At 42.4% G+C, this 21,438-nt stretch overlaps 1 protein-coding gene and 13 non-coding genes across 14 annotated transcripts in view; 7 read left to right on the top strand and 7 right to left on the bottom strand.

Annotated features, from left to right (window-relative positions):
- The window catches only part of LOC115051719 (NACHT, LRR and PYD domains-containing protein 3-like), a 318,526-nt gene that overhangs the window by 269,928 nt on the left and 27,160 nt on the right, over positions 1-21,438 (top strand). The window lies entirely within an intron of this gene.
- On the top strand, positions 3,498-3,569 carry trnap-cgg (transfer RNA proline (anticodon CGG)). The gene has a single exon. It is a non-coding gene; the product is annotated as a tRNA-Pro (tRNA).
- On the bottom strand, positions 4,023-4,094 carry trnaq-cug (transfer RNA glutamine (anticodon CUG)). The gene has a single exon. It is a non-coding gene; the product is annotated as a tRNA-Gln (tRNA).
- Positions 4,597-4,678, bottom strand: trnal-uag (transfer RNA leucine (anticodon UAG)). Its single transcript has one exon. It is a non-coding gene; the product is annotated as a tRNA-Leu (tRNA).
- Positions 6,322-6,393, bottom strand: trnag-ucc (transfer RNA glycine (anticodon UCC)). Its single transcript has one exon. It is a non-coding gene; the product is annotated as a tRNA-Gly (tRNA).
- On the bottom strand, positions 8,235-8,306 carry trnam-cau (transfer RNA methionine (anticodon CAU)). Its single transcript has one exon. It is a non-coding gene; the product is annotated as a tRNA-Met (tRNA).
- trnaq-cug (transfer RNA glutamine (anticodon CUG)) lies at positions 8,555-8,626 on the bottom strand. The gene has a single exon. It is a non-coding gene; the product is annotated as a tRNA-Gln (tRNA).
- trnaa-agc (transfer RNA alanine (anticodon AGC)) lies at positions 11,938-12,010 on the top strand. Its single transcript has one exon. It is a non-coding gene; the product is annotated as a tRNA-Ala (tRNA).
- Positions 13,059-13,130, top strand: trnac-gca (transfer RNA cysteine (anticodon GCA)). Its single transcript has one exon. It is a non-coding gene; the product is annotated as a tRNA-Cys (tRNA).
- Positions 13,909-13,980, top strand: trnaa-ugc (transfer RNA alanine (anticodon UGC)). The gene has a single exon. It is a non-coding gene; the product is annotated as a tRNA-Ala (tRNA).
- trnas-gcu (transfer RNA serine (anticodon GCU)) lies at positions 18,453-18,534 on the top strand. The gene has a single exon. It is a non-coding gene; the product is annotated as a tRNA-Ser (tRNA).
- On the bottom strand, positions 18,972-19,043 carry trnae-uuc (transfer RNA glutamic acid (anticodon UUC)). Its single transcript has one exon. It is a non-coding gene; the product is annotated as a tRNA-Glu (tRNA).
- trnae-cuc (transfer RNA glutamic acid (anticodon CUC)) lies at positions 19,444-19,515 on the bottom strand. Its single transcript has one exon. It is a non-coding gene; the product is annotated as a tRNA-Glu (tRNA).
- On the top strand, positions 19,679-19,760 carry trnal-aag (transfer RNA leucine (anticodon AAG)). Its single transcript has one exon. It is a non-coding gene; the product is annotated as a tRNA-Leu (tRNA).

The raw sequence follows: 21,438 nt of genomic DNA, 5'->3' as shown, positions 1-21,438 counted from the left end.
TCAGTGTCTCTGATTGGAGTGATCCGAGTTAGATCTGAAGAAAACATGGCTCCAAGAATTAATGTCGTTTTTGTGAATTAACCCTGAAAGGGGAAAAGAGAGCAAAGAGAATAGAAGTCAGATTGAGCTCAAATTTTTACCTCACATGATCTCCTCCAAAGAGTCTTTGCAGCCACTTCCCAGTTGTGTTGCAGTTCCAATGGACTCCCTTTCAGGCTTTTGCCCATCTTATACCTGAATGAAACCACTCCCACAGCTCCCTGTCTGCTTTGTTCGGGCGGTTTCAATGGTCTTGGTAATGGTTTGTAATGAAGAACACATTTAGTCCATCAGGAACAGACAACGATCCTCTTAAATTCATGAGGACCGTTAGCATATGGTGAGAGGACAGCTAACTCTGGTGATTAATGTTGCTGCAGCTGATCTGAACAAATCTTTTCAAAATGGCCATCTTTGTTGTTGTTTTTATTCCAACCAAAACTTTTTTCCACCAAATTGTTAAATAAACTCTCTGTCCTGGTTAATCCTTGGACGGAATGAAAAACATTTCAAATCACAAACTCTGCCCCAACTAATAGCACTTACTGCTCTGAAAACACAAGTCTGTTCTTCAGTTGCAGAAATGTTGATGACAAATTCATAGATTTAGCTGATCTCAAGAAATCATTAAAAACGGGTCAAATTTCCACCAGAGCAACCTCAAAGAATTAGAATTAGAATGTTTTTATTGCCATCATACACAACGTATAACAAACTTTAAAGACAACTCTGTGGGACAAAATATAATTATAAAATAAGAAAGATAAAAGATGAAGTAAAAAATAAAATGTATGAATATATTTACAAAAGAAGCCAGTAAGAATATATTTACAGTTGAGAATTAGCATGACCGTAGATAACGGTGGAAATTAATAAAAAAGTAAAAAAACAAAAAGTAGCTATCACTGAATTTAACAGTTAAGGTAACATAAGGTAAGAAGAAAGAAAGGACACATTGACAGAACCACTGTGCTTCATACCAGGACACAGCAGCGTGAATCATGAATCATCATGAATCATGTTCGGGAAATGTTTATGACAAATTCATGACTTTGGCTGATTTCAAAAAATAAATATAAATAAATAAAACATTCTGTCCAAATTGCAAACAGGACAACCCCAAAGAGAAACACTCATGCAGAAAGGAATCAACAGTGTCTCTGACTGATGTGATCTGAGTTAGAAGACATTGATTCTTTACTTCTTTATTGTCTTTGTCAGTTAACGCTGCCCCAACAAGCAGCATTGACTGAATCCAAGTGAATCAAGTCAGCAAACACGTTGGATAATTAATTGTGACTCTGAACTTTTTTCCAGTTTGTTGAATAAATGTGTTGTCCTCCTTCAGCAGGAAGTTTCTGTGGGCTTGGTAACAGTTTGAAGAACAGAATGATCAGACAACGATCCTCTTAAATTCATGAGGACCGTTAGCATATGATGAGAGGACTGTTAACTGCAGTGATTAGGGATCAGGGTTGTGTTGTTGTAGCTGATCTGTACAAATCTATTTAAAATAGCAAATCATCATCATTTTTTACTGAATTTCTGAGCAGGACAACCCCAAAGAGAAGCATTTATGTAGAAAGTTAACAAGCAGCTGTGTTGTGTTAGAAACACCAAACATGTCCAGAAAAGACAGACTGTTCTGTGTATTTCCCTGAAGAGTTGCCAGACTGTGTTCACACCATGATTTCTGCCATCACAGTTCACCTTTTGTGTCTTTCTTTTGTCATCCTTCACAAAATTTTATTTGCTGGCACAGAGGCACGAATAGAAAAATGGCGGGGGGGCTGTGACTTGGTTCCCATCATTCATATTAAAGAGAGACTCTCTGTGATCTCTGTGAACATAAATCTTTACCTCGGTCTTCTGATCCGAAGTCAGACGCCTTGTCCATTAGGCCACGTGGTCACTGAGCCATGTCAATGTCCCATTGTCAGTCAGTCAGTTCTGCCTGGATACAACAGTGGTCAGGGCTGTATGATGTATGTTTATACTGAAACTCTGACAGCTCTCCTCCATCTCACTCTTTTACTTTCTCTGGGTTCCAGGCCTCGTAGGCAGCGTTTCAGTCTCATAATCTGACCAACGATCCATGTTGGTCTATGACGTTAACGTGTGTTAAAATCAGAGAGAATTTACACTCATTCAACTCAAATCCAGGAACATCCCAAACATGACTATTAGTCCTGTCTGAGAGTTTCCTCCACTGACAGCAAACATACTGTATATCCATACTGATCACTGTGATCAGGTTTGAATCATCTCTGTGAGAATCCCACATGAAGCTGTCAGTCCTGCTGGATAGGAAGTAAGCTACAGGAAAGTAGATCCCTCGAGCTGGTTCAAACCTGAACCTTCTACTGCTGGATGTGTTCCTGTGATGTGTGTTAGCAGAAGCGTGGGACAATCATTTCTTATATGACAGTAACCTGCAGCATGATGCTGAGGTTGTGAGTTCAAGCCTCACCTGGAGCAGCTGGAAAGCATTCCTTTGAAGCTGCTTTGAAGAATTTCCAAAATCACATGTGATTCAGATGTAAACACAAAGGCTGCCTCACTGTCACCATTCAGAACAGCTGAGAAGATTATTGATCATTCATTGATTGATTATTAATGATCAGCTCAGAACCAAACAGTGTATCTGAAGCACAGGAAAGAGTTCTGCTCTCCAACACTCTGATCCCTCAATTACCATCGAGTGCACACTGTTAATGAAGCTCAGGTAGACACAGGTAGATGAATAGTCCTACATTAAAACCGTGGATGGATTTCCCCAACAAGCCTTTTGATAGCAGCTGTAGAAGGTGCTGTGATCAGGTGACAGTCTCCTCTGGAATTGAGGGTTCAAATACCACTCCTGACAGTCTGTGCTGTTACCCAGCTTCTTTGTCTGAGGGCCTTCTGGGAAAGATCTTTGTTGTGCTTTAAGTCACATCTGTCCTCATTCAACTGATTCCTCAACTAACTGTTAGTCGAAACTGTTTGTAACATATCACATACATCTTCACTGAAATAATGACACCTGTGTCACCTGTGAGAAAGCTCAAAGCTGTGTCCAAAGGTTTGGAGGAGTGAATGGCAGAAAGATGTCTTTGAAGCCATTTGGACACACAACCAGTCAGCGTGCAGCATTCAACCTCACAATATTTCATGTGGTTGTGGTGTGGTTGAAAGACGAGGCAGAATATTGGAAATGTAGGTCAAAACAAGGTCCACCTCTGATGCTGAAACCCGGGATCAAACCAGGGACCTTTAGATCTTCAGTCTAACATCAGTTTTAGATTTAATTAAACAATTCAATGTTGCACTCATTCATGCACTATGCAATGTTGAAAAGGCACATAAAATGGGAATTTGACTGTTTCATAATAAAGAAGTTAGGACTTAAAGCACGAAAGCCTGTGTGCGCCCTGTGGTTCCCTCAGATCCAGGACCTTTAAGTCATTGCAGCTAATGGCTCGTTGGTCTAGGGGTATGATTCTCGCTTCGGGTGTGAGAGGTCCCGGGTTCAAATCCCGGACGAGCCCTTAGTGTTATGTTGCCAATATCTTCCCAAAGTTTGTCTCCTGTGAAAAGCGGTCACCACATTTCCATCTGCTCAACACAGCAACAACCACTTTGTCTTGTCCAGAAACTGCAAGCAAAAGCTGTAATGCAGGAACTCCACTGAGAGCAAAGCACTGCTGGGGTTTGGATGCAACATGTCCTGTTTACAAGACTTATTATTACTAATACATACTAAGCCAGCAGCCTGAGCTAATTCCGCTGTGCTAACATGGGAGAGCGTTAGACTGAAGATGTAAAGGCCGCTGGTTTTTGGCATCAGAGGAAAGAAAAGCAGCTTCTGTCAGAAGTGGGATTTGAACCCACGCCTCCTGGGGAGACTGCAACCTGAACAGAGCACAATGACTGCCTGATTAGATTGCATGGAAGCTGTGGAGTGGACCAACAGGAATTTTAGTGTTTCACTGGTAAGATTCAGGTTCCACCGAGATTTGAACTCGGATCGCTGGATTCAGAGTCCAGAGTGCTAACCATTACACCCTGTAACCCTGCAGGCATATGCTCATTATACAAACAAATAAATTTCGAGATCATTCAAGAAGGACTTGAAGAAACCGAGTCAAGAGTTAGACTCCTGTTTATATTCCTGCGTTCTCAAATGGACACAATGATATTTACCATTTCTTCATCTTCAGCCTGAGTATCAACTGCAGCTACAGAAGAGGAAGTAGAAGGCAGAGGGCTGGACGCCATTGTGGATGTGCTGGGGGCATTCCTTTCTGCATGAGTGTTTCTCTTTGGGGTTGTCCTGTTTGGAATTTTGACAAAATATTTTATTTGTTTCTTGAGATCAGCTAAATTCAACATTTCCTGAACTGAAGCACAGACTTGTGATGTGAGATGTGGTTGGAATTGAAACTTTCTGCTGAGTCTTTCACCTCAGACCACTGAGCCATCCTGACACGTGTGTCCAGCTGCCAGTCTCTGGTGAGGAAACAGAGAAGTTAATGCTAGCTTTGATAGGACAGTGTCAGCTCAAAGTGCAAAGCTTGGCAGTGATGGGATTCGAACCCACGCCTCTGAAGAGACTGGAGCCTAAATCCAGCACCTTGGACCGCTCGGCCACACTACCACATGTCAGTCCTAGCTTGCCTGCAATAATGCCACATGTTTCTGACCCCTGAAAGTTGCATCGAAATGTTTGGAGCAGAGAATGGCAGAAAGATGTCCTTGAAACGTCCTGGACACACAAACAATCAGCGTGCAGCATCAAACCTCACAAACTCTCAAGTCCAGCTTCTTTGTATCTGTATATATACTGTTAAACTTAAGTTCACTACATCAAACTCAGCCTGTACAGATGATTCAGTAACAGCTAAGTTATATTTAGTCCAACAACTGCTGTCCATTTCTACCACAGGGAGCCACAGGCTTTAGAGTTTTCAGTCCTAACCCTTGATTGTCAAGCAATCATATTTCCATTTTATGCAGATTTTTCATCCACAAAAAGTTGTCAGGAGTGGGGTTCAAACCCACGCCTCTATTCAGAGAGCAGAATTCCCCGCTTCAAAGGAAGTAGTGTAACTTAAGTCTGTCGCCTTAGACCACTCGGCCATCCTGACATGTCTCCAGCTGCCAGTCTCTGATGAGGAAACAGAAAAGTTAATGCTAGCTCATCCTTTCTTTATGGACTACAAAGATCTGACATCCAAAAATTCAAAAACACCCACAAATAATCACTCCTGTATTACAACTTTTACCTCAGTTGAGCAGATGGAAATTCGGTTGACCGCTTTGTACAGGAGATAAACTTTGGTAAGATTCATGATATTGGTGATATAACACTAAGGGCTCGTCTGGGATTTGAATCTGGGATCTGTTGCACTCTCAGTGAGAATCAGATCCCTAGAACAACGAGCCATTAGCTCCAACTACACACTTTTTCTGAAGGGGAGAACTTTCAGGTCATCAAAGATCTCACACAGAGCATAGATCATACACTACAACATTTATAGTTCAGTCAGAGAACCAAATCTGCAGGACAACCACAAGAAATGACAGAAAAACCACCAATCAGGACTATTTATCAACAACAGGATGATGTTCCCTCTGTTCCTCAAAGGGACTTCACCAAGATTGAAACCTGCCATGTCCAGCTGTCTCTGATCACTGACATCATTGGCTGGATCTCATATCAATCAGATATTTCTTTATTTGGACCATGTGCTTTGACCATCAGGGGACAGTTTGTTCTGTAACATTGCTCACAATATTTAAACAAAAAGCCCCATATGTATTCCAAAGCAGCCCAATTTCCATCTTGCCGAACCCCATTTCATCAAAAGAAGCCCAACCTGGCAACAAATTAGAGCAGTTTAAACAGAATTATCACATAATTTGTCCCTCACTTGTCTCTGTGACACAATTATCAATGTGTTCAGCTGTTCACTGAAAGGATGGTGGTTTGAGCCCACCCAGGGACGTGCTTTGTCTTATCCACTGGAACTTTAGTCGACACATGGAAGATTTGATCTGGAGAAGGTGTATGACCGGGTTCACAGGGATGTTCTGGAGTATGGAGCCATCCCATCACTATATGACAATAAGCTTCCCTTTCCCCGAGACAACTACAGGGTGTAACAGATGTACAGCTGTGGTGAGGACGGGTTACAGGTCTGTAGCTGGAGGACTTTGGCACCATCGGCCTGATTTTGGGATCTCAGGAAGGAAAACAAATGTAAAACACAAAGTTAAATTGTAGACACACAGGTAAACTGCAATGGCCGGGAATCGAACCCAGGTCAACTGCTTGGAAGGCAGCTATGCTCACCACTATATCACCATTGCATGGAAATGTCCAAAATCACAGCCCTTTTGTATGACTCAGAGTTTATTGAACCTCCTACCTGGAACACCCTGCAGGTGCATGATAACATATTTATGTCATGGGGTCAGTAAATAAAGGCATTTTCCCTGACTGGGAATTGAACTCAGGCTGCACAACCATTTTTATGGAATGAATTTCCATCAAAGGCTCACATACTGAATTAGAACGCTGTCAGTGGAAAGAATAGTTTAGCTCTGACTTTTGATTGCACATCCGGTGCCAGTAGATGCATCTGTGAGGGTCCCGACTGAGACCTAAGGTGCATGATAAGTTTAATCAATGACCTGTATTCAAAGCCATTTTCCCTGTCACCCACATGGATACTCAGGTAAAGTATGATATAATTACTCACCCTGGCTTCAGTGAGAATGTGGTCAAACTTCATTGCAACAGCCATGCGCCCCCTCTTTGCAGGGAGGATTCTGGGGGTCAAGGGTGTATCTGTTGTCCATTGCAGCACAGACAGATACAGACAAAAAAAATAAACAAACAAAATGATCCAGACAAACAGGTGGACTAACAAACATGTTTGTTAAAAATGTTCTAATATGTTTATGACGCCACCGTAAACATTACTGTCTTAGTGAATGATAAATGTGGTGGGAAACATGCTGAACTCAAACCATCTCATAAACGCGGTGTGTAACATTTTGAATGCCATTAAAGTCTTGCTGCTAATGGCTCGTTGGTCTAGGATGATTCTTGCTGAGGGTGCGAGAGGTCACAATCACAAGTCCCTGACTGCCCTGGTTCTTACTGAGGTCTGTCTTCTGTAAAAAGAGGTCAATCACCACATGTCTTTCTGCTAAACACAGCACCAACCACTAAAACACAGTTTCTCTTCTCCAGATGCTGCAGGTAAAGTTTTTAATACAGGAATTTATGTTTTTGAATGTCAGATCTTTGTAGTGGGTTCGAATCCTGCCTGTCCATGTTGGTCCTTTTTGAACATTCTCTAAATATCCGTGGAACCTGTTTAAGGTTAATTCAAAGTTTATCTGGACCGACTGTATCTGCTTTCAAAGCTGTTGTCAGATCTTTCTGTTTTTTCTACACAACTCCAATACCAGTTAGTCAGCAAAACATGATGAGCCAAGTCCACTGTGACAACTAACAAAGGATTTTCTTTAGCATAAAATAAACTGTCACATTAATGTCCTGAATGTGCTGTGTGTAAATAATGAGGTTCATCAAAACAAAACGCCACACAAGTCAGAACCAGAGCTCAGGCTGTTGGTACACAAACAAAGAAAGGCATACTTTATATGCCTATTATATATTCTGTGATGTCACAAAGGTTCTAATGACATCACAGAGATCAAAGACTCCTCCCACTTTTTCTCATGACCTCCACCATAGAGTGCTGCCTGCTGCAATAATGCTGCCTTAATAGAAGTTTAGGAACATTTGAGGAAAGAATACATTTTGATGAAAATTGGAAATGTCTGTTTATTGTTTATCACTTGTTACTGTTACTGTCACTGTTAGCTGTCACTGAGGAAGCAGCTACTCGTGAGATTGCCTGACCAGACTGGAGCTGGTTAACTGACTAACTTTTCAATAGATCAAAGGAGGCAGACTCAGCACTAAAACTATTGAAATCTGCTTTACTTCCACTGCTAAGGAAAACTGCTGGGAGTTAAAACAAGCAAGGTTAATACTGAAGTATGTTTTCAAGACTGAAGATGTTCCCTCTTCAGCTAGTGCAGCTTCAGTATGGCATTGTTACTATTGTAACTATGTCATCTTGAAATACAACAAACTTTGGATCGTGAACAGCTAGCTGTTGCTAAAAAGCTGTTAGCAGAGGATGGTTTCGATCCATCGACCTCTGGGTTATGGGCCCAGCACGCTTCCGCTGCGCCACTCTGCTGTAAAACACCCCAGATGGGACTGCTATTCCAACACACTGGCTGAATGTCATTTATCACTTTCAGTCTGTCTCTGAAACCACGTCTGTGTCGGTCAACGCTTGTGCTCCTCACAGTTGTGTGTCTGAAGAGACTGATTGCCTGATTAGATCGCACACAGGCTCAAAATTTGCACTTCCTCACACGTGTAGAGTGGACAAATAGGCTGCCTATATGTCAAAGGAATTTCAGTGTTTCACTGGTAAGATTCAGGTTCCACCGAGATTTGAACTCGGATCGCTGGATTCAGAGTCCAGAGTGCTAACCATTACACCATGGAACCCTGCAGGTGTGGAATCATATAGAATTGTAGTCTTTGAAAAGTGTTGACCAAAATACCTTTGTCCCCAAAAACACCTCACAGCAGGAGAGGTGGAAGAAAAGTGGTTTAAGTCATAACTTAAAACGAACATCCAGCAGAAACATCCAGCAGGACCCAAAAATTGATGGAACCTCATCTGCTTGTGATTGGCTTTTGAAATCACCAACATTACCCCAACTAATAGCACCTACTGCTCTCAGAATACAAGTTGGTGCTTCAGTTTCGGAAATATTGATGACTCATTCAGCTGATCTGAAGAAAACTGTTTTTTTTTTTTTATTCCATCCAGGACAACCCCAAAGAGAAGCACTGATACAAAGTGATTCTATTCAGTATTTCTAATTGAAATGGTCAGTATTGTATTCTCAGAAGATGTGGTTGTTTTTGTCAGTCAGCACTGCCCCAACAAGTAGCACTTACTGAATTCAACAGTCAAGTCAGTGCTCAAGTTAAGGTGACTTTCAAATTACTTTTCTTAACCCTCACCCCCCATATCATGTGGTGATTGATGAAGAAGGAATGGCATTGCTCATAATTTTTGTCCAAATTCCAACCATCCCATCATTCATATTAAAGAGCCGTTCAAGAGACTCTCTGTGATCTCTGTGAACACAAATCTTTACCTGGGTCTTCTGATCCAAAGTCAAACACCTTGTCCTTTGGGCCATGTGGGATCTGAGTGTGTAGCAACATTTCTACATGTTGATATCTGTTATATCTATAACATCTAACATTAGGCGGAAGGCACTGCTGGGATTTGAACGCAGGATCTCCTGTTTACGAGAAAGGCGCTTTGACCAGCGAAGCCACAGCACCACCCTGAAGTACATGTATATACAGAGGATCTGGTGATGGAAGTGTAATGTGTATACTGCAGCTGAGGTTGATGGTAAAACAAACAGAGAATGAAGTTCTCTAATGTTTTGGCCTCTTTTTTTAACTCACCTCAAAACTTCACAATGAAGTTACGGTCTAGTACCACTCGGCCACCTCGTCATGTTTGCTGAAGATGTGGTCTGAGCACGGTCTGGTCTTTCGACTGAGCAGTGGTTCTGCCTTGAGTGGCCTTTTGTTTTGGTGAACGTCTACCACTGAGCTACAGCCGAACACGCTGACTGATTGCGCCACAGAGAAATGCAGAACTTTTCCTGTTGTGTTTTTCTTCCTCTACGATACAGACACAAACTGGCAGTACTGATGCTGAGCTGCTTAAAGTCTGTCTGTAAACAGGACATTCTGCATTCAAACCCCAGCAGTGCTTCGCTCTCAGTCAGAGTTGACCTCACCCGAAGTACCCCATAACTCTTGCCAAATGACTTTTTATGACCTGCTTGTTTTGACCTACATTTCCAATATTCTGCCTCCTCTTTCAACCACACCATGAAATATTGTGAGGTTGAATGCTGCACGCTGACTGCTTGTGTGTCCAAATGGCTTCAAAGACATCTTTTTGCCATGAACTCCTCCAAACCTTCGGACACAGCTTTGAGCTTTCTCACAGGTGACACAGGTGTGCTGTATTCAGGCTCCAGTCTCTTGGTGTGGGTTCAAATCCCACCACTGCCAGGTCATCTCTCTCTCTGCCATTATTTAATATATATTATATTTATAATATAATAATATACATTATATTATAATATATATATATGACATTTACAATATAGAAATAGAATAGAAATACCAGAACGAAAGACAAAGAATTCATCAGTGTCTCTGATTGGAGTGAATCAATAGATTCTGTAATTGAAGTCATCTAACGTCTAAGAAGACATCAATTCCATGACTTGTTGTGTTTGGTAGTTAACACAGCATCAAGAAATAACACTATTAAATTCAAAACTCAAGTAAACGTTGAGGTTGCATAATTAATTGTGACTTTCACTTTGTGGTGGCAGTTATGGCTCCCACCAAACCTGCTGTTGCCTTTGTCAGTCAACAAGGAGCACTTAGTGAATTCAACAGCCAAGTCAGTGCTCAGGTAAGCTGAAGTCTTGTGGAGAATGTGGACATTGATCCCACTACCTCTCACATGCTAAGCGAGCGCTCTACCATTTGAGCTAATTCCCCTGTATGCATGCTAGCATGCTAGACCCTTTAAAAAGGCTCCTTTAACAACCTCTGAGTTCACCATCAACAGGTTTCAAAGATATTTAGAAATCATTCACGATGGCCTTAAAGGCAGATATTTAGGATAATTCTAGCTGGAATAGCAGGCTGCAACAGGAAAAGTTCTGCATTTCTCTGTGGCGCAATCAGTCAGCGTGTTCGGCTGTAGCTCAGTGGTAGACGTTCACCAAAACAAAAGGCCACTCAAGGCAGAACCACTGCTCAGTCTCAAGACCAGACCGTGCTCAGACCACATCTTCAGCAAACATGACGAGGTGACAAACATGTGGGACATGTGTGTGTTACACCAATAGACTGTAAATGCACACTAGTGGTCAATTAGAATAATGAACGTGGGTAGAAGATAATATAATACATAATTAAAAAACAAAACTCTGTCTTCTGCTCTATAAGACATTACTGGGACAAGATTCCATCGCCTTTGAAATGATTCAGTTGCCTTTGAAGTGACTGCGATGTCATTGGCTCCCCATAATTTCATGTAAATACCAACTGGCAGACAGAGTCACATCACAGTACATGCACAGGAGAACTACAGCGAAACACACTGACAAACACAAACATCATGCCAAAGAGGATGAAGATCCCACAAGTTCACAACAAGTGAACTAAACATAGACATCCTGTCTAGACAAAGTTGTTTTGGTCGACTTTTGACTGGCCCACACTTTTAAAAGACCAAAATAAAAAAATAAAATAAAAAAAAACAGTTCAGTTGTGTCATGGTTCATTGGTAACAACTAACATTTTGTAGATCAGTATCATACCATGGTTGGCTGTGCAACGTTTGGATGCTCCAATCAGTCCGAGAAGGGTTTCCACATGTATGGATTCCCCAAGAACCATGAGGGCTGGAAAAGGTGGTGTGTGTGTGTGTGTGTGTATACAGATACAAATGCAAATAAGTATATGCACCACAAAGGGCCTCTGATGTAATATAGACATTGTCAATTAAAACGAGGTTGTGATTTAATCATTTTACTCCTGGAGATACTTTCACAGCTAGCAAAGACAAACTAGCAGACAATTGGTCACCTGCCAAAATAAAAATATATATAATCACACTGTGCACGTGCAAATAAAGATCAGTATATGCATCACGGTACCACTTTGGGTTCGTTTAGAGAACATGGGGGGTGATGGCAGGGGAATTAGCTCAAATGGTAGAGCGCTCGCTTAGCATGTGAGAGGTAGTGGGATCGATGCCCACATTCTCCACAAGACTTTAGCTCTTTGTTGGAGGGCGGACTTTGGAGGCTTTTGGTAAACAGAAGCAGGACTGTTGTTGTGTATGGAGCTTTGACTGTTTCCTGAACACATCATAAACTTAAGCAGCTGCTCTCCTGCTCACATGTTCTTCACACCATCACAATATATCGATGGTGGGTTGGTGGACCGGTAGACACTTTGATATCAGTAAATCCACCGTGTTTTAAAGAAGTTCAGAGTGTTTCAGAGTTTCTGACATGATACAGACAGACAGATCCAGTGTCCCAGAGAGAGAAGAGGCCCGCTGAGCTTTCATGTTCTTCTGTGGAACAGACAGCAGAGACTGAGACATTGCATGCTAAATAGAAATAAAATCGCATACTCAACTACTTGTTTGGCTGTTATTGCATCATTCCATATTTGCATGTCAGTTTCACATTTGGAGTGGTAGGGTGACAACTGAAAGCTCTGGATAAGTATTACTTAGATACGTTTTCAAGTTTTAGTGGGAAAGCAAACATCTCTCAAGGAGTTAACCTTGAGTCTAGCGCCTTAGACCACCGACCATCCTGACATGTTTGTCCAGCTGCCAGTCTCTGATGAGGAAACAGAAACCAATGTAGAGGAAGGGGGCAGTGCAACTGTGCTCACATTAGCATGTAGTGTGAGGATGAAGTAAACTGTAAATCTCACTTTGAGCAACGTAGAACATTGTTTATTATTTGAATATGACTGCACTGCAATCAGCTTCTCAGCTGCTCTGAATGGTGACAGTGGGGCAGCCTTTGTGTTTACATCTGAATCACATGTGATTTTGGAAATTCTTCAAAGCAGCTTCAAAGGAAGCATTTCATTCTGTGAGTATTGTGACATCATCAGGCGATGTATCAAAGGCAGCAGCTCTTCAGACACACAAATGACACACAACTGTGAGGAGCACAAGTGTTGACCTCTCACACCCTACACATTCAAACCCCAGCAGTGCTGTGGTTCATACTTTACAGCATGTTTTCAGTCAGACCTGCTGATCTGCAGTGATGGGCTGTGTGTGTTTATGGGGGGTGTAGCTCAGTGGGAGAGCATTTGACTGCAGATCAAGAGGTCCCCAGTTCAAATCTGTGTGCCCCCTACCAAACACTTCATGTTTTCATGTGGGGGTGGGGTTGAAATTACAAAGGGGAAAAGCAGAGGGAGGCTTGTCACAGTAAATTACTGTGATGAGTGATTATTCTCTCGAATAAGAATCTGTTTAAACCAAATCAATTAAACATTTGGATGCAACTTTCTCACGGGCTGTCATTAGTCTAAGTTTTCCATGCAGTTAATCACCAAAACTAGTTTGTTTCTACAACATCTGACCTGAGCAACAAGGCGCTTTGACCAACTAAGCCACAGCACCACTCTGATGTACAGGGATGTATTTTGGATCTGAAAATACCCCGTGGCTGTTACGTGGCTGACCATCGTGACTCTTACCAAAGTTTCTTTAGCATATAATAAACTGTCACATTAATGTCCTGAATGAATGAGTCTTTGATCTCTTTGAATGACATCAAAGAGATCAAAGACTCCATTAAATGTATATAAAGAATACATTTTGATGACAATTGGAAATGTCTGTTTATTGTTTATCACTCGTTAGGATCCCTGTTAGCTGTCACTGAGGCAGCAGCTACTCTTCTGCAACAAGGACTATGATGAGGCAGTGGCCATTGATAATGCTGCCTGTCCTGCTGAATTTACGTCACCTGCACTTATGTCAACAGTCAGAGCTCCATACACAATAAGAGCACTGAAGAAAAATACTTTAAACATGAGCTCTGTGTCACATTCATGCAGCTTGTGTAGAAACAGTTCATTCCATCAGAATGAACCTTCACCTGTCACAGTATGTAAGAAGCCATCCAGGGGATGTAGCTCAGTGGTAGAGTGCATGCTTTGCATGTATGAGGCCCCGGGTTCAATCCCCAGCATCTCTAGCATTTGTAATATAATGCTGTATGAAATGCTCAACTGCTCCTGCTTAGTCACTCAAACAAATTACTGAGAATGCACATATGTATGAGATCAAAGACTCTGCCCTTTTCTTGTCATGACCTCCACCATGGAGTGCACAATGTTAATGAAGCTCCAAAGACAATCATGCTCTTGTCTTGTTCACACTTGAAATACATATAACACTCTGTATTTTTTGTCAATTTTTTTCAAAGTTTTTTTGCAGTTCTAGCAGCCAGCTCAGTCGGAAGAGCATGAGACTCTTAATCTCTGGATCGTGGGTTCGAGCCCCACGTTGGGTGATTAGCAGTTTCTTCAGACCCAAAGTTACCCAGCAGAACTCTGCCTCTGCCAACTTGCCTTCTTCCACCCTGACTGGTCTGCAGCTCAGCTAACTGCAGTGGACTGTGTTCAGTCAGTTTGAACCAACATGAAACATGTCAACTTTTCAATAGATCAAAGGAGGCAGAGTGGGTACTAAAACTATTGACAGCTAGTGCAGCTTCAGTATGGCATCCATCGACCTCAGTCAACTCAGAGTTCAGGGAGAGACTCAAAGTTCGTTGAAACTCCTACCTGGAATACCCCCCAGCTGCATGATGACATATTTATGTTCTGGGGTCAATCACCTGTATTTTTCAGTAAAAACATTTTCCCTGACTCGAATCGAACCCAGGCCGCGGCGCTGAGAGCACCGAATCCTAGCCACTAGACCATCAGGGAGTGTGAGAACACTAAAGGTTGTAATGTATGATCAATGCTCTGTGTGAGATTTTTGATGACTGAAAAGTTCTCCCCCTCAGAATATGCAGAGCAGAACGTGCAGAGCACAATGGATTAGCAGTCCATCGCCTTCACCACTCGGCCACCTCGTCATGAACCCAAAGGTACATGTGATGACAAAAAAACAGCCATTGGGAAGAAGCATCACTTCCATGACTTGTGTTTGGTAGTAAACACAGCACCAAGAAATAACACTATTAAATTCAAAACTCAAACTCAAAAGTAAACGTTGAGGTTGCGTAATTAATTGCGACTTTCACTTTGTGGTGGCAGTTATGGCTCCCACCAAACCTGCTGTTGCCTTTGTCAGTCAGCACTGCCTCAACAAGTAGCACTGAGTGAATTCAACAGCCAAGTCAGCGCTCAGGTAAGCTAAAGTGTTGTGGAGAATGTGGGCATTAATCCCACTACCTCTCACATGCTAAGCCAGCACTCTACCATTTGAGCTAATTCCCCTGTACTGGCATGCCAGACCCTTTAAAAAGGCTCCTTTAACAACCTCTGAGTTCACCATCAACAGGTTTCAAAGATATTTAGAAATCATTCACAATGTCCTTAAAGGCAGATATTTAGGATAATTCTAGCTGGAATAGCAGGCTGCAACAGGAAAAGTTCTGCATTTCTCTGTGGCGCAATCAGTCAGCGTGTTCGGCTGGAGCTCAGTGGTAGACGTTCACCAAAACAAAAGGCCACTCAAGGCAGAACCACTGCTCAGTCTCAAGACGAGGCCGTGCTCAGACCACATCTTCAGCAAACATGACGAGGTGACAAACATGTGGGAGACCTAGAATCCATGATGTGTTCCACCAATAGACTGTAACTGCACGCTAGTGGTCAATCAGAATAATGAACGTGGGTAGAAGATAATATAATACATAATTAAAAACAAAACTCTGTCTTCTGCTCTATAAGACATTACTGGGACAAGATTCCATCGCCTTTGAAATGATTCAGTTGCCTTTGAAGTGACTGTGATGTCATTGGCTCCCCATAATTCCATGTAAATACCAACTGGCAGACAGAGTCACATCACAGTACATGCACAGGAGAACTACAGCGAAACACACTGACAAACACAAACATCATGCCAAAGAGGATGAAGATCCCACAAGTTCACAACAAGTGAACTAAACATAGACATCCTGTCTAGACAAAGTTGTTTTGGTCGACTTTTGACTGGCCCACACTTTTAAAAGACCAAAATAAAAAAAAACAAAAAAAAAAAAACAGTTCAGTTGTGTCATGGTTCATTGGTAACAACTAACATTTTGTTGATCAGTATCATACAATGGTTGGCTGTGCAGCGTTTGGATGCTCCAATCAGTCCGAGAAGGGTTTCCACATGTATGGATTCCCCAAGAACCATGAGGGCTGGAAAAGGTGGTGTGTGTGTGTGTGTGTTTGTGTATACAGATACAAATGCAAATAAGTATATGCACCACAAAGGGCCCCTGATGTAATATAGACATTGTCAATTAAAACGAGGTTGTGATTTAATCATTTTACTCCTGGAGATACTTTCACAGCTAGCAAAGACAAACTAGCAGACAATTGGTCACCTGCCAAAATAAAAATATATATAATCACACTGTGCACGTGCAAATAAAGATCAGTATATGCATCACGGTACCACTTTGGGTTCGTTTAGAGAACATGGGGGGTGATGGTGATTAGCTCAAATGGTAGAGCGCTCGCTTAGCATGTGAGAGGTAGTGGGATCGATGCCCACATTCTCCACAAGACTTTAGCTCTTGTTTGGAGGGTGGACTTTGGAGCCTTTTGGTAAACAGAAGCAGGACTGTTGTTGTGTACGGAGCTTTGACTGTTACCTGAACACATCATGAACTTAAGCAGCTGCTCTCCTGCTCACATGTTCTTCACACCATCACAATATATCGATGGTGGGTTGGTGGACCGCTGGACACTTTCATGTCAGTAAATCCACCGTGTTTTAAAGAAGTTCAGAGTGTTTCAGAGTTTCTGACATGGATACAGACAGACAGATCCAGTGTCCCAGAGAGAGAAGAGTCCCGACACTCCCTGATCTCACTGCGGGGTGGTCACGTGGTTCATGTCAGCCCGCTGAGCTGTCATGTTCTTCTGTGGAACAGACAGCAGAGACTGAGACATTGCATGCTAAATATAAATAACATCACATACTCAACTACTTGTTTGGCTGTTATTGCATCATTCCATATTTGCACGTCAGTTTCACATTTGGAGTGGTAGGGTGACAACTGAAAGCTCTGTAGAAGTATTACTTAGATACGTTTTCAAGTTTTAGTGGGAAAGCAAACACATCTCTCAAGGAGTTAACCTTGAGTCTGGTGCCTTAGACCACCTGACATGTTCGTCCAGCTGCCAGTCTCTGATGAGGAAACAGAAACCAATGTAGAGGAAAGGGGCAGTGCAACTGTGCTCACATTAGCATGTAGTGTGAGGATGAAGTAAACTGTAAATCTCACTTTGAGCAACGTAGAACATTGTTTAGTATTTGAATATGACTGCACAGAGTTTTTGAATGATCAATAATCTTCTCAGCTGTTCTGAATGGTGACAGTGGGGCAGCCTTTGTGTTTACATCTGAATCACATGTGATTTTGGAAATTCTTCAAAGCAGCTTCAAAGGAGGAGTTTCATTCTGTGAGTATTGTTACATCATCAGGCGATGTATCAAAGGCAGCAGCTCTTCAGACACACAAGTGACACACAACTGTGAGGAGCACAAGTGTTGACCTCTCGCACCCTACACATTCAAACCCAGCCGTGCTGTGGTTCATACTTTACAGCATGTTTTCAGTCAGACCTGCTGATCTGCAGTGATGGGCTGTGTGTGCCCCCTGCCAAACACTGCATGTTTTCACATGGGGGTGGGGGGGTTTAAATTACAAAGAGAGAAAGAAACGACAGAGGGAGGCTTGTCACTGTAAATTACTGTGATGAGTGCTGATTCTCTCAAATAAGAATATGTTTAAACCAAATCAATTAAACAGCTTTGCTTTGTCCAGACACCCAAACATTTGGACACAACTTTCTGACGGGCTGTCATTAGTCTTACTAAAGTTTTCCGAGAGTGAAAAGCAGTTAATCACCAAATTTCCTTCTGCTGAACAAAGCTGTAATAAAGGAAGTGATGAGCAGGAACTCCACTGAGAGCGAAGCACTGCAGGATGTCTTGTAGCCAACAACAGAAGTGCCACTGCAGCACTCTGCTGCTCAACTCTCAGTGTTACAGATATGATAGACAACATTCTCCATGTTTTCCTGTTAATCAGTGCTGCTGATAAACTCATGTCTCATGATGGGACATCCAGTGTGTTTAAATAGCAGAGGATGGTTTCGATCCATCGACCTCTGTGTTATGGGCTCAGCACGCTTCCACTGCGCCACTCTGCTCACTATGTTCAAGTTGCAATGTCCTCTGGAGTTTTGTGTCATTTTTAACCACCACATCCACTTTCTGTCAAAGCGGCTGTGGTGGTGAAAAAGTACTGAGATTTCCACCTGCAGTGTATCAAATGACCACAAGGGGGCAGCTTGGAGAATGAAGTCAGATCTTATTGAAGAGCATCAGACTTTTAATCTGAGGATCCAGGGTTCAAGTCCCTGTTCAGGTGCTGCAGCTTCTTCCCAATGGCTGTTTTTTTGTCATCACATGTACCTTTGGGTTCATGACGAGGTGGCCGAGTGGTGAAGGCGATGGACTGCTAATCCATTGTGCTCTGCACGCGTGGGTTCGAATCCCATCCTCATCGGTGCTCAGCTGGCTTTAGTCTGTCTGAGTTGTACCCTGCTGTTGAGCAGATTAAAATGTGGTGATTGCACTTTTTTAACAGGAGACAAACTTTGTTAAGAGTCATGATGGTCACTACACTACAGAAACTGCATGCACTCATTCATTTGAAGCGAACGTGAGAGTGTGACGTATGAAAGTGGAAGAGGACGTCTCCACATGCACACTTGTTCTTCGTGTTTTCACTTACTGTTAAAGTAAAAAAATCTAATTTAAATTCATCCAAGTGTAATTAGTTGTTATGTAATACATATTATATACATAAAACAACTTTGTCCCCAAACACACCTAACAGCAGTAGAGGTGAAAGAAAAGACATTTCTGTCAGAAGTGGGATTCGAACCCAAAGAGGATGTACATCAGTGGTAGATGTTCATTGGTCCATTGTTGTAAAGCAGATTCCCATACCGGGAGTCGAACCCGGGCCGCCTGGGTGAAAACCAGGAATCCTGACCGCTAGACCATATGGGATTCGAAGACACTGGATTTAGGCGGCAGTCTCTTCAGAGGCGTGGGTTCGAATCCCACCACTGCCAGTTTGCCCCAGCTGTGCGGTACGCTCGCCCACTGAGCTACATCCCCTGCATGGTGTGGTAGCTTTAGCAGCTTGACGGGACTCCATTGATGATGGCTTTTATCGAGGTTGTGCATGTGCGCAACTCAAGGTGAACATACTCAGAGTTGATTGAACCAACTAAGATCAGCTGTTCTGGAACCAGATACTTAGAGTTTCTCATCTCAGAGTAAGTCAACTCAGAGTTCAGGGATAGACTCAAAGTTTGTTGAAACTCCTACCTGAAATACCCCCCAGGTGCATGATGACAGATTTATGTTCTGGGGTCAATCACCTGTATTTTTCAGTAAAAACATTTTCCCTGACCGGGAATCGAACCCGGGCCGCGGCGGTGAGAGCGCCGAATCCTAGCCACTAGACCACCAGGGAGTGTGGGGGGCGCCAAATGTTGTAGTGTATGATCAATGCTTTGTGTGAGCTTTTTTTTTGATGACTGAAATGTTCTCCCCCTCAGAATATTTTAAATTCCACAAATCTCCTGCTGTACAAGGCTCGTTCGTCAGTGTGTAGTGGGTTCGAGCTTTGCTCACCGGGTAGTGTGGCCGAGCGGTCCAAGGTGCTGGCTTAAGGCTCCAGTCTCTTCGGAGGCGTGGGTTCGAATCCCACAACTACCAGTTTGCTTCTTGTCAATGAAAACTAATCAGCTAATTCAGACATTTTTTGTCTCCCTGTGAACAGAAGTTATAGAAGCCAGTGAAAGACGATACCAACACCAGGTGGGCTGAAATGAGAAACATCACAGTCAACCAGAGTTTGTGCTTGCGTATGAAAACATGTAGGTTTGGCAGGGGGCACCCAAATTTGAACTGAATGAAATAATTTATATCTGTGAAAAAAGTCACATTTGTAAAAGATGCCACGCAGTAATTGCATATGATTGGATACTTCAAGGACTTAAAATGGTGTAATGGTTAGCACTGTGTACTTTGAATCCACTGATCTGAGTTCAGCTCTCAGTGGAACCTCTGCCATCTGATTTAGTGTGAGAGGGATTGAGAATAACCTTCACCTATATAACATGTGAATAACATGCACCCACCACCCAAAACAGAGAGGAGGCTTCATCAGATGGTTTTTCCCCTTCTGCAGCAGCTCAGAGCCTCTGTGGTTAGGTAAAGATCCAAAGAGGAATAAATGGTCAAATTACCTCCTGTGTGGAGAAACTGTCAGAGTTTGGATGAAAGATACACTGTTTGGTTCTGAGCTGATCATCAATTATCAATGAATGGAAGAGCTTCTTTCTATGAGTATTGTGACATCATCAGGTGACGGATCAAACCTTCAAGGAAGTGACACACAACGTTTGTGTGTTTGTGTTTTATTAAATGTAAAACTGTTATAAACAGAGTGTTGCATCCGTCTAGTGTTGCATCACCGGAGCTAAGGTAAGAACTCTACAATTGTTTGTTCTCTTTTTGCACGTTAAACTGTTCTTAAACAACATTGAATACACAGCTCAGGTTTCTTTGACCTACATTTCCAATATTCTCCGTCCTCTTTCAACCACACCATGCATTGTGAGTTTGGATGGGTCACGCTGACTGGTTGTGTGTCCAAAAGGCTGTCAAACACATCTTTCTTCCATTTTCTACTCCAAACATTTGTACACAGTTTTGAGATTTCCCATAATGTCATATGTGTGTCATTTTTGCAGTGAAGTATTTAATTAAATGTAAAACTGCTATAAACGGAGTGCTGCATTAGTGGCCACCATCACTTCAAGTAACCCAAATGGGAAAGATCCTTACTGCAGAGTTGGTTGTCTGACTGTTCTCTGTGTTATTGATGCAGTTAAAAAGCTTTGTGAGCTCTTGACGTGTTTCGTGGCTTCTTTTTGTCACATTTGCTCCCTTTGTGTCCGACAGAGATCCTGAACCTTCCCATTGCTGGATGTACTCCTGTGATGTGTGTTGGCCAATTCATTTCAAATGTTTCTAAATCTGTCAGAAGGTCATTTCCCATCTGTGTTCTTTGATCTTATGGTTAGCACTGTGGACTTTGAATCCAGTCATCTGAGTTCAAATCTCAGTGGAACCTCTGCCATCTGATTCAGTGTGATAGTGATTCAGAATAACACCCAAAATAGATGCTCACCGACCTCTGTGGTGAGGTAAAGGTCCAAAGAGGATGTAGATCAGTGGTAGATGTTCATCAAAACAAAAGGCCACTCAAAGCAGAACCGCTGTTCAGTCTAACATTCAGACCACATCTGTTTGACAACAAACATGACGAGGTGGCCGACGACTCTCTCCTTCATTGCTGATAGATACATTAATGTGAGCAGTGAACTAT

The sequence above is a fragment of the Echeneis naucrates genome, chromosome 2 (assembly GCF_900963305.1).
Source record: "Echeneis naucrates chromosome 2, fEcheNa1.1, whole genome shotgun sequence".
In the NCBI taxonomy this organism is placed as follows: Eukaryota; Metazoa; Chordata; class Actinopteri; order Carangiformes; family Echeneidae; genus Echeneis; species Echeneis naucrates.
This window is presented reverse-complemented; position numbering and strand designations above follow the sequence as displayed.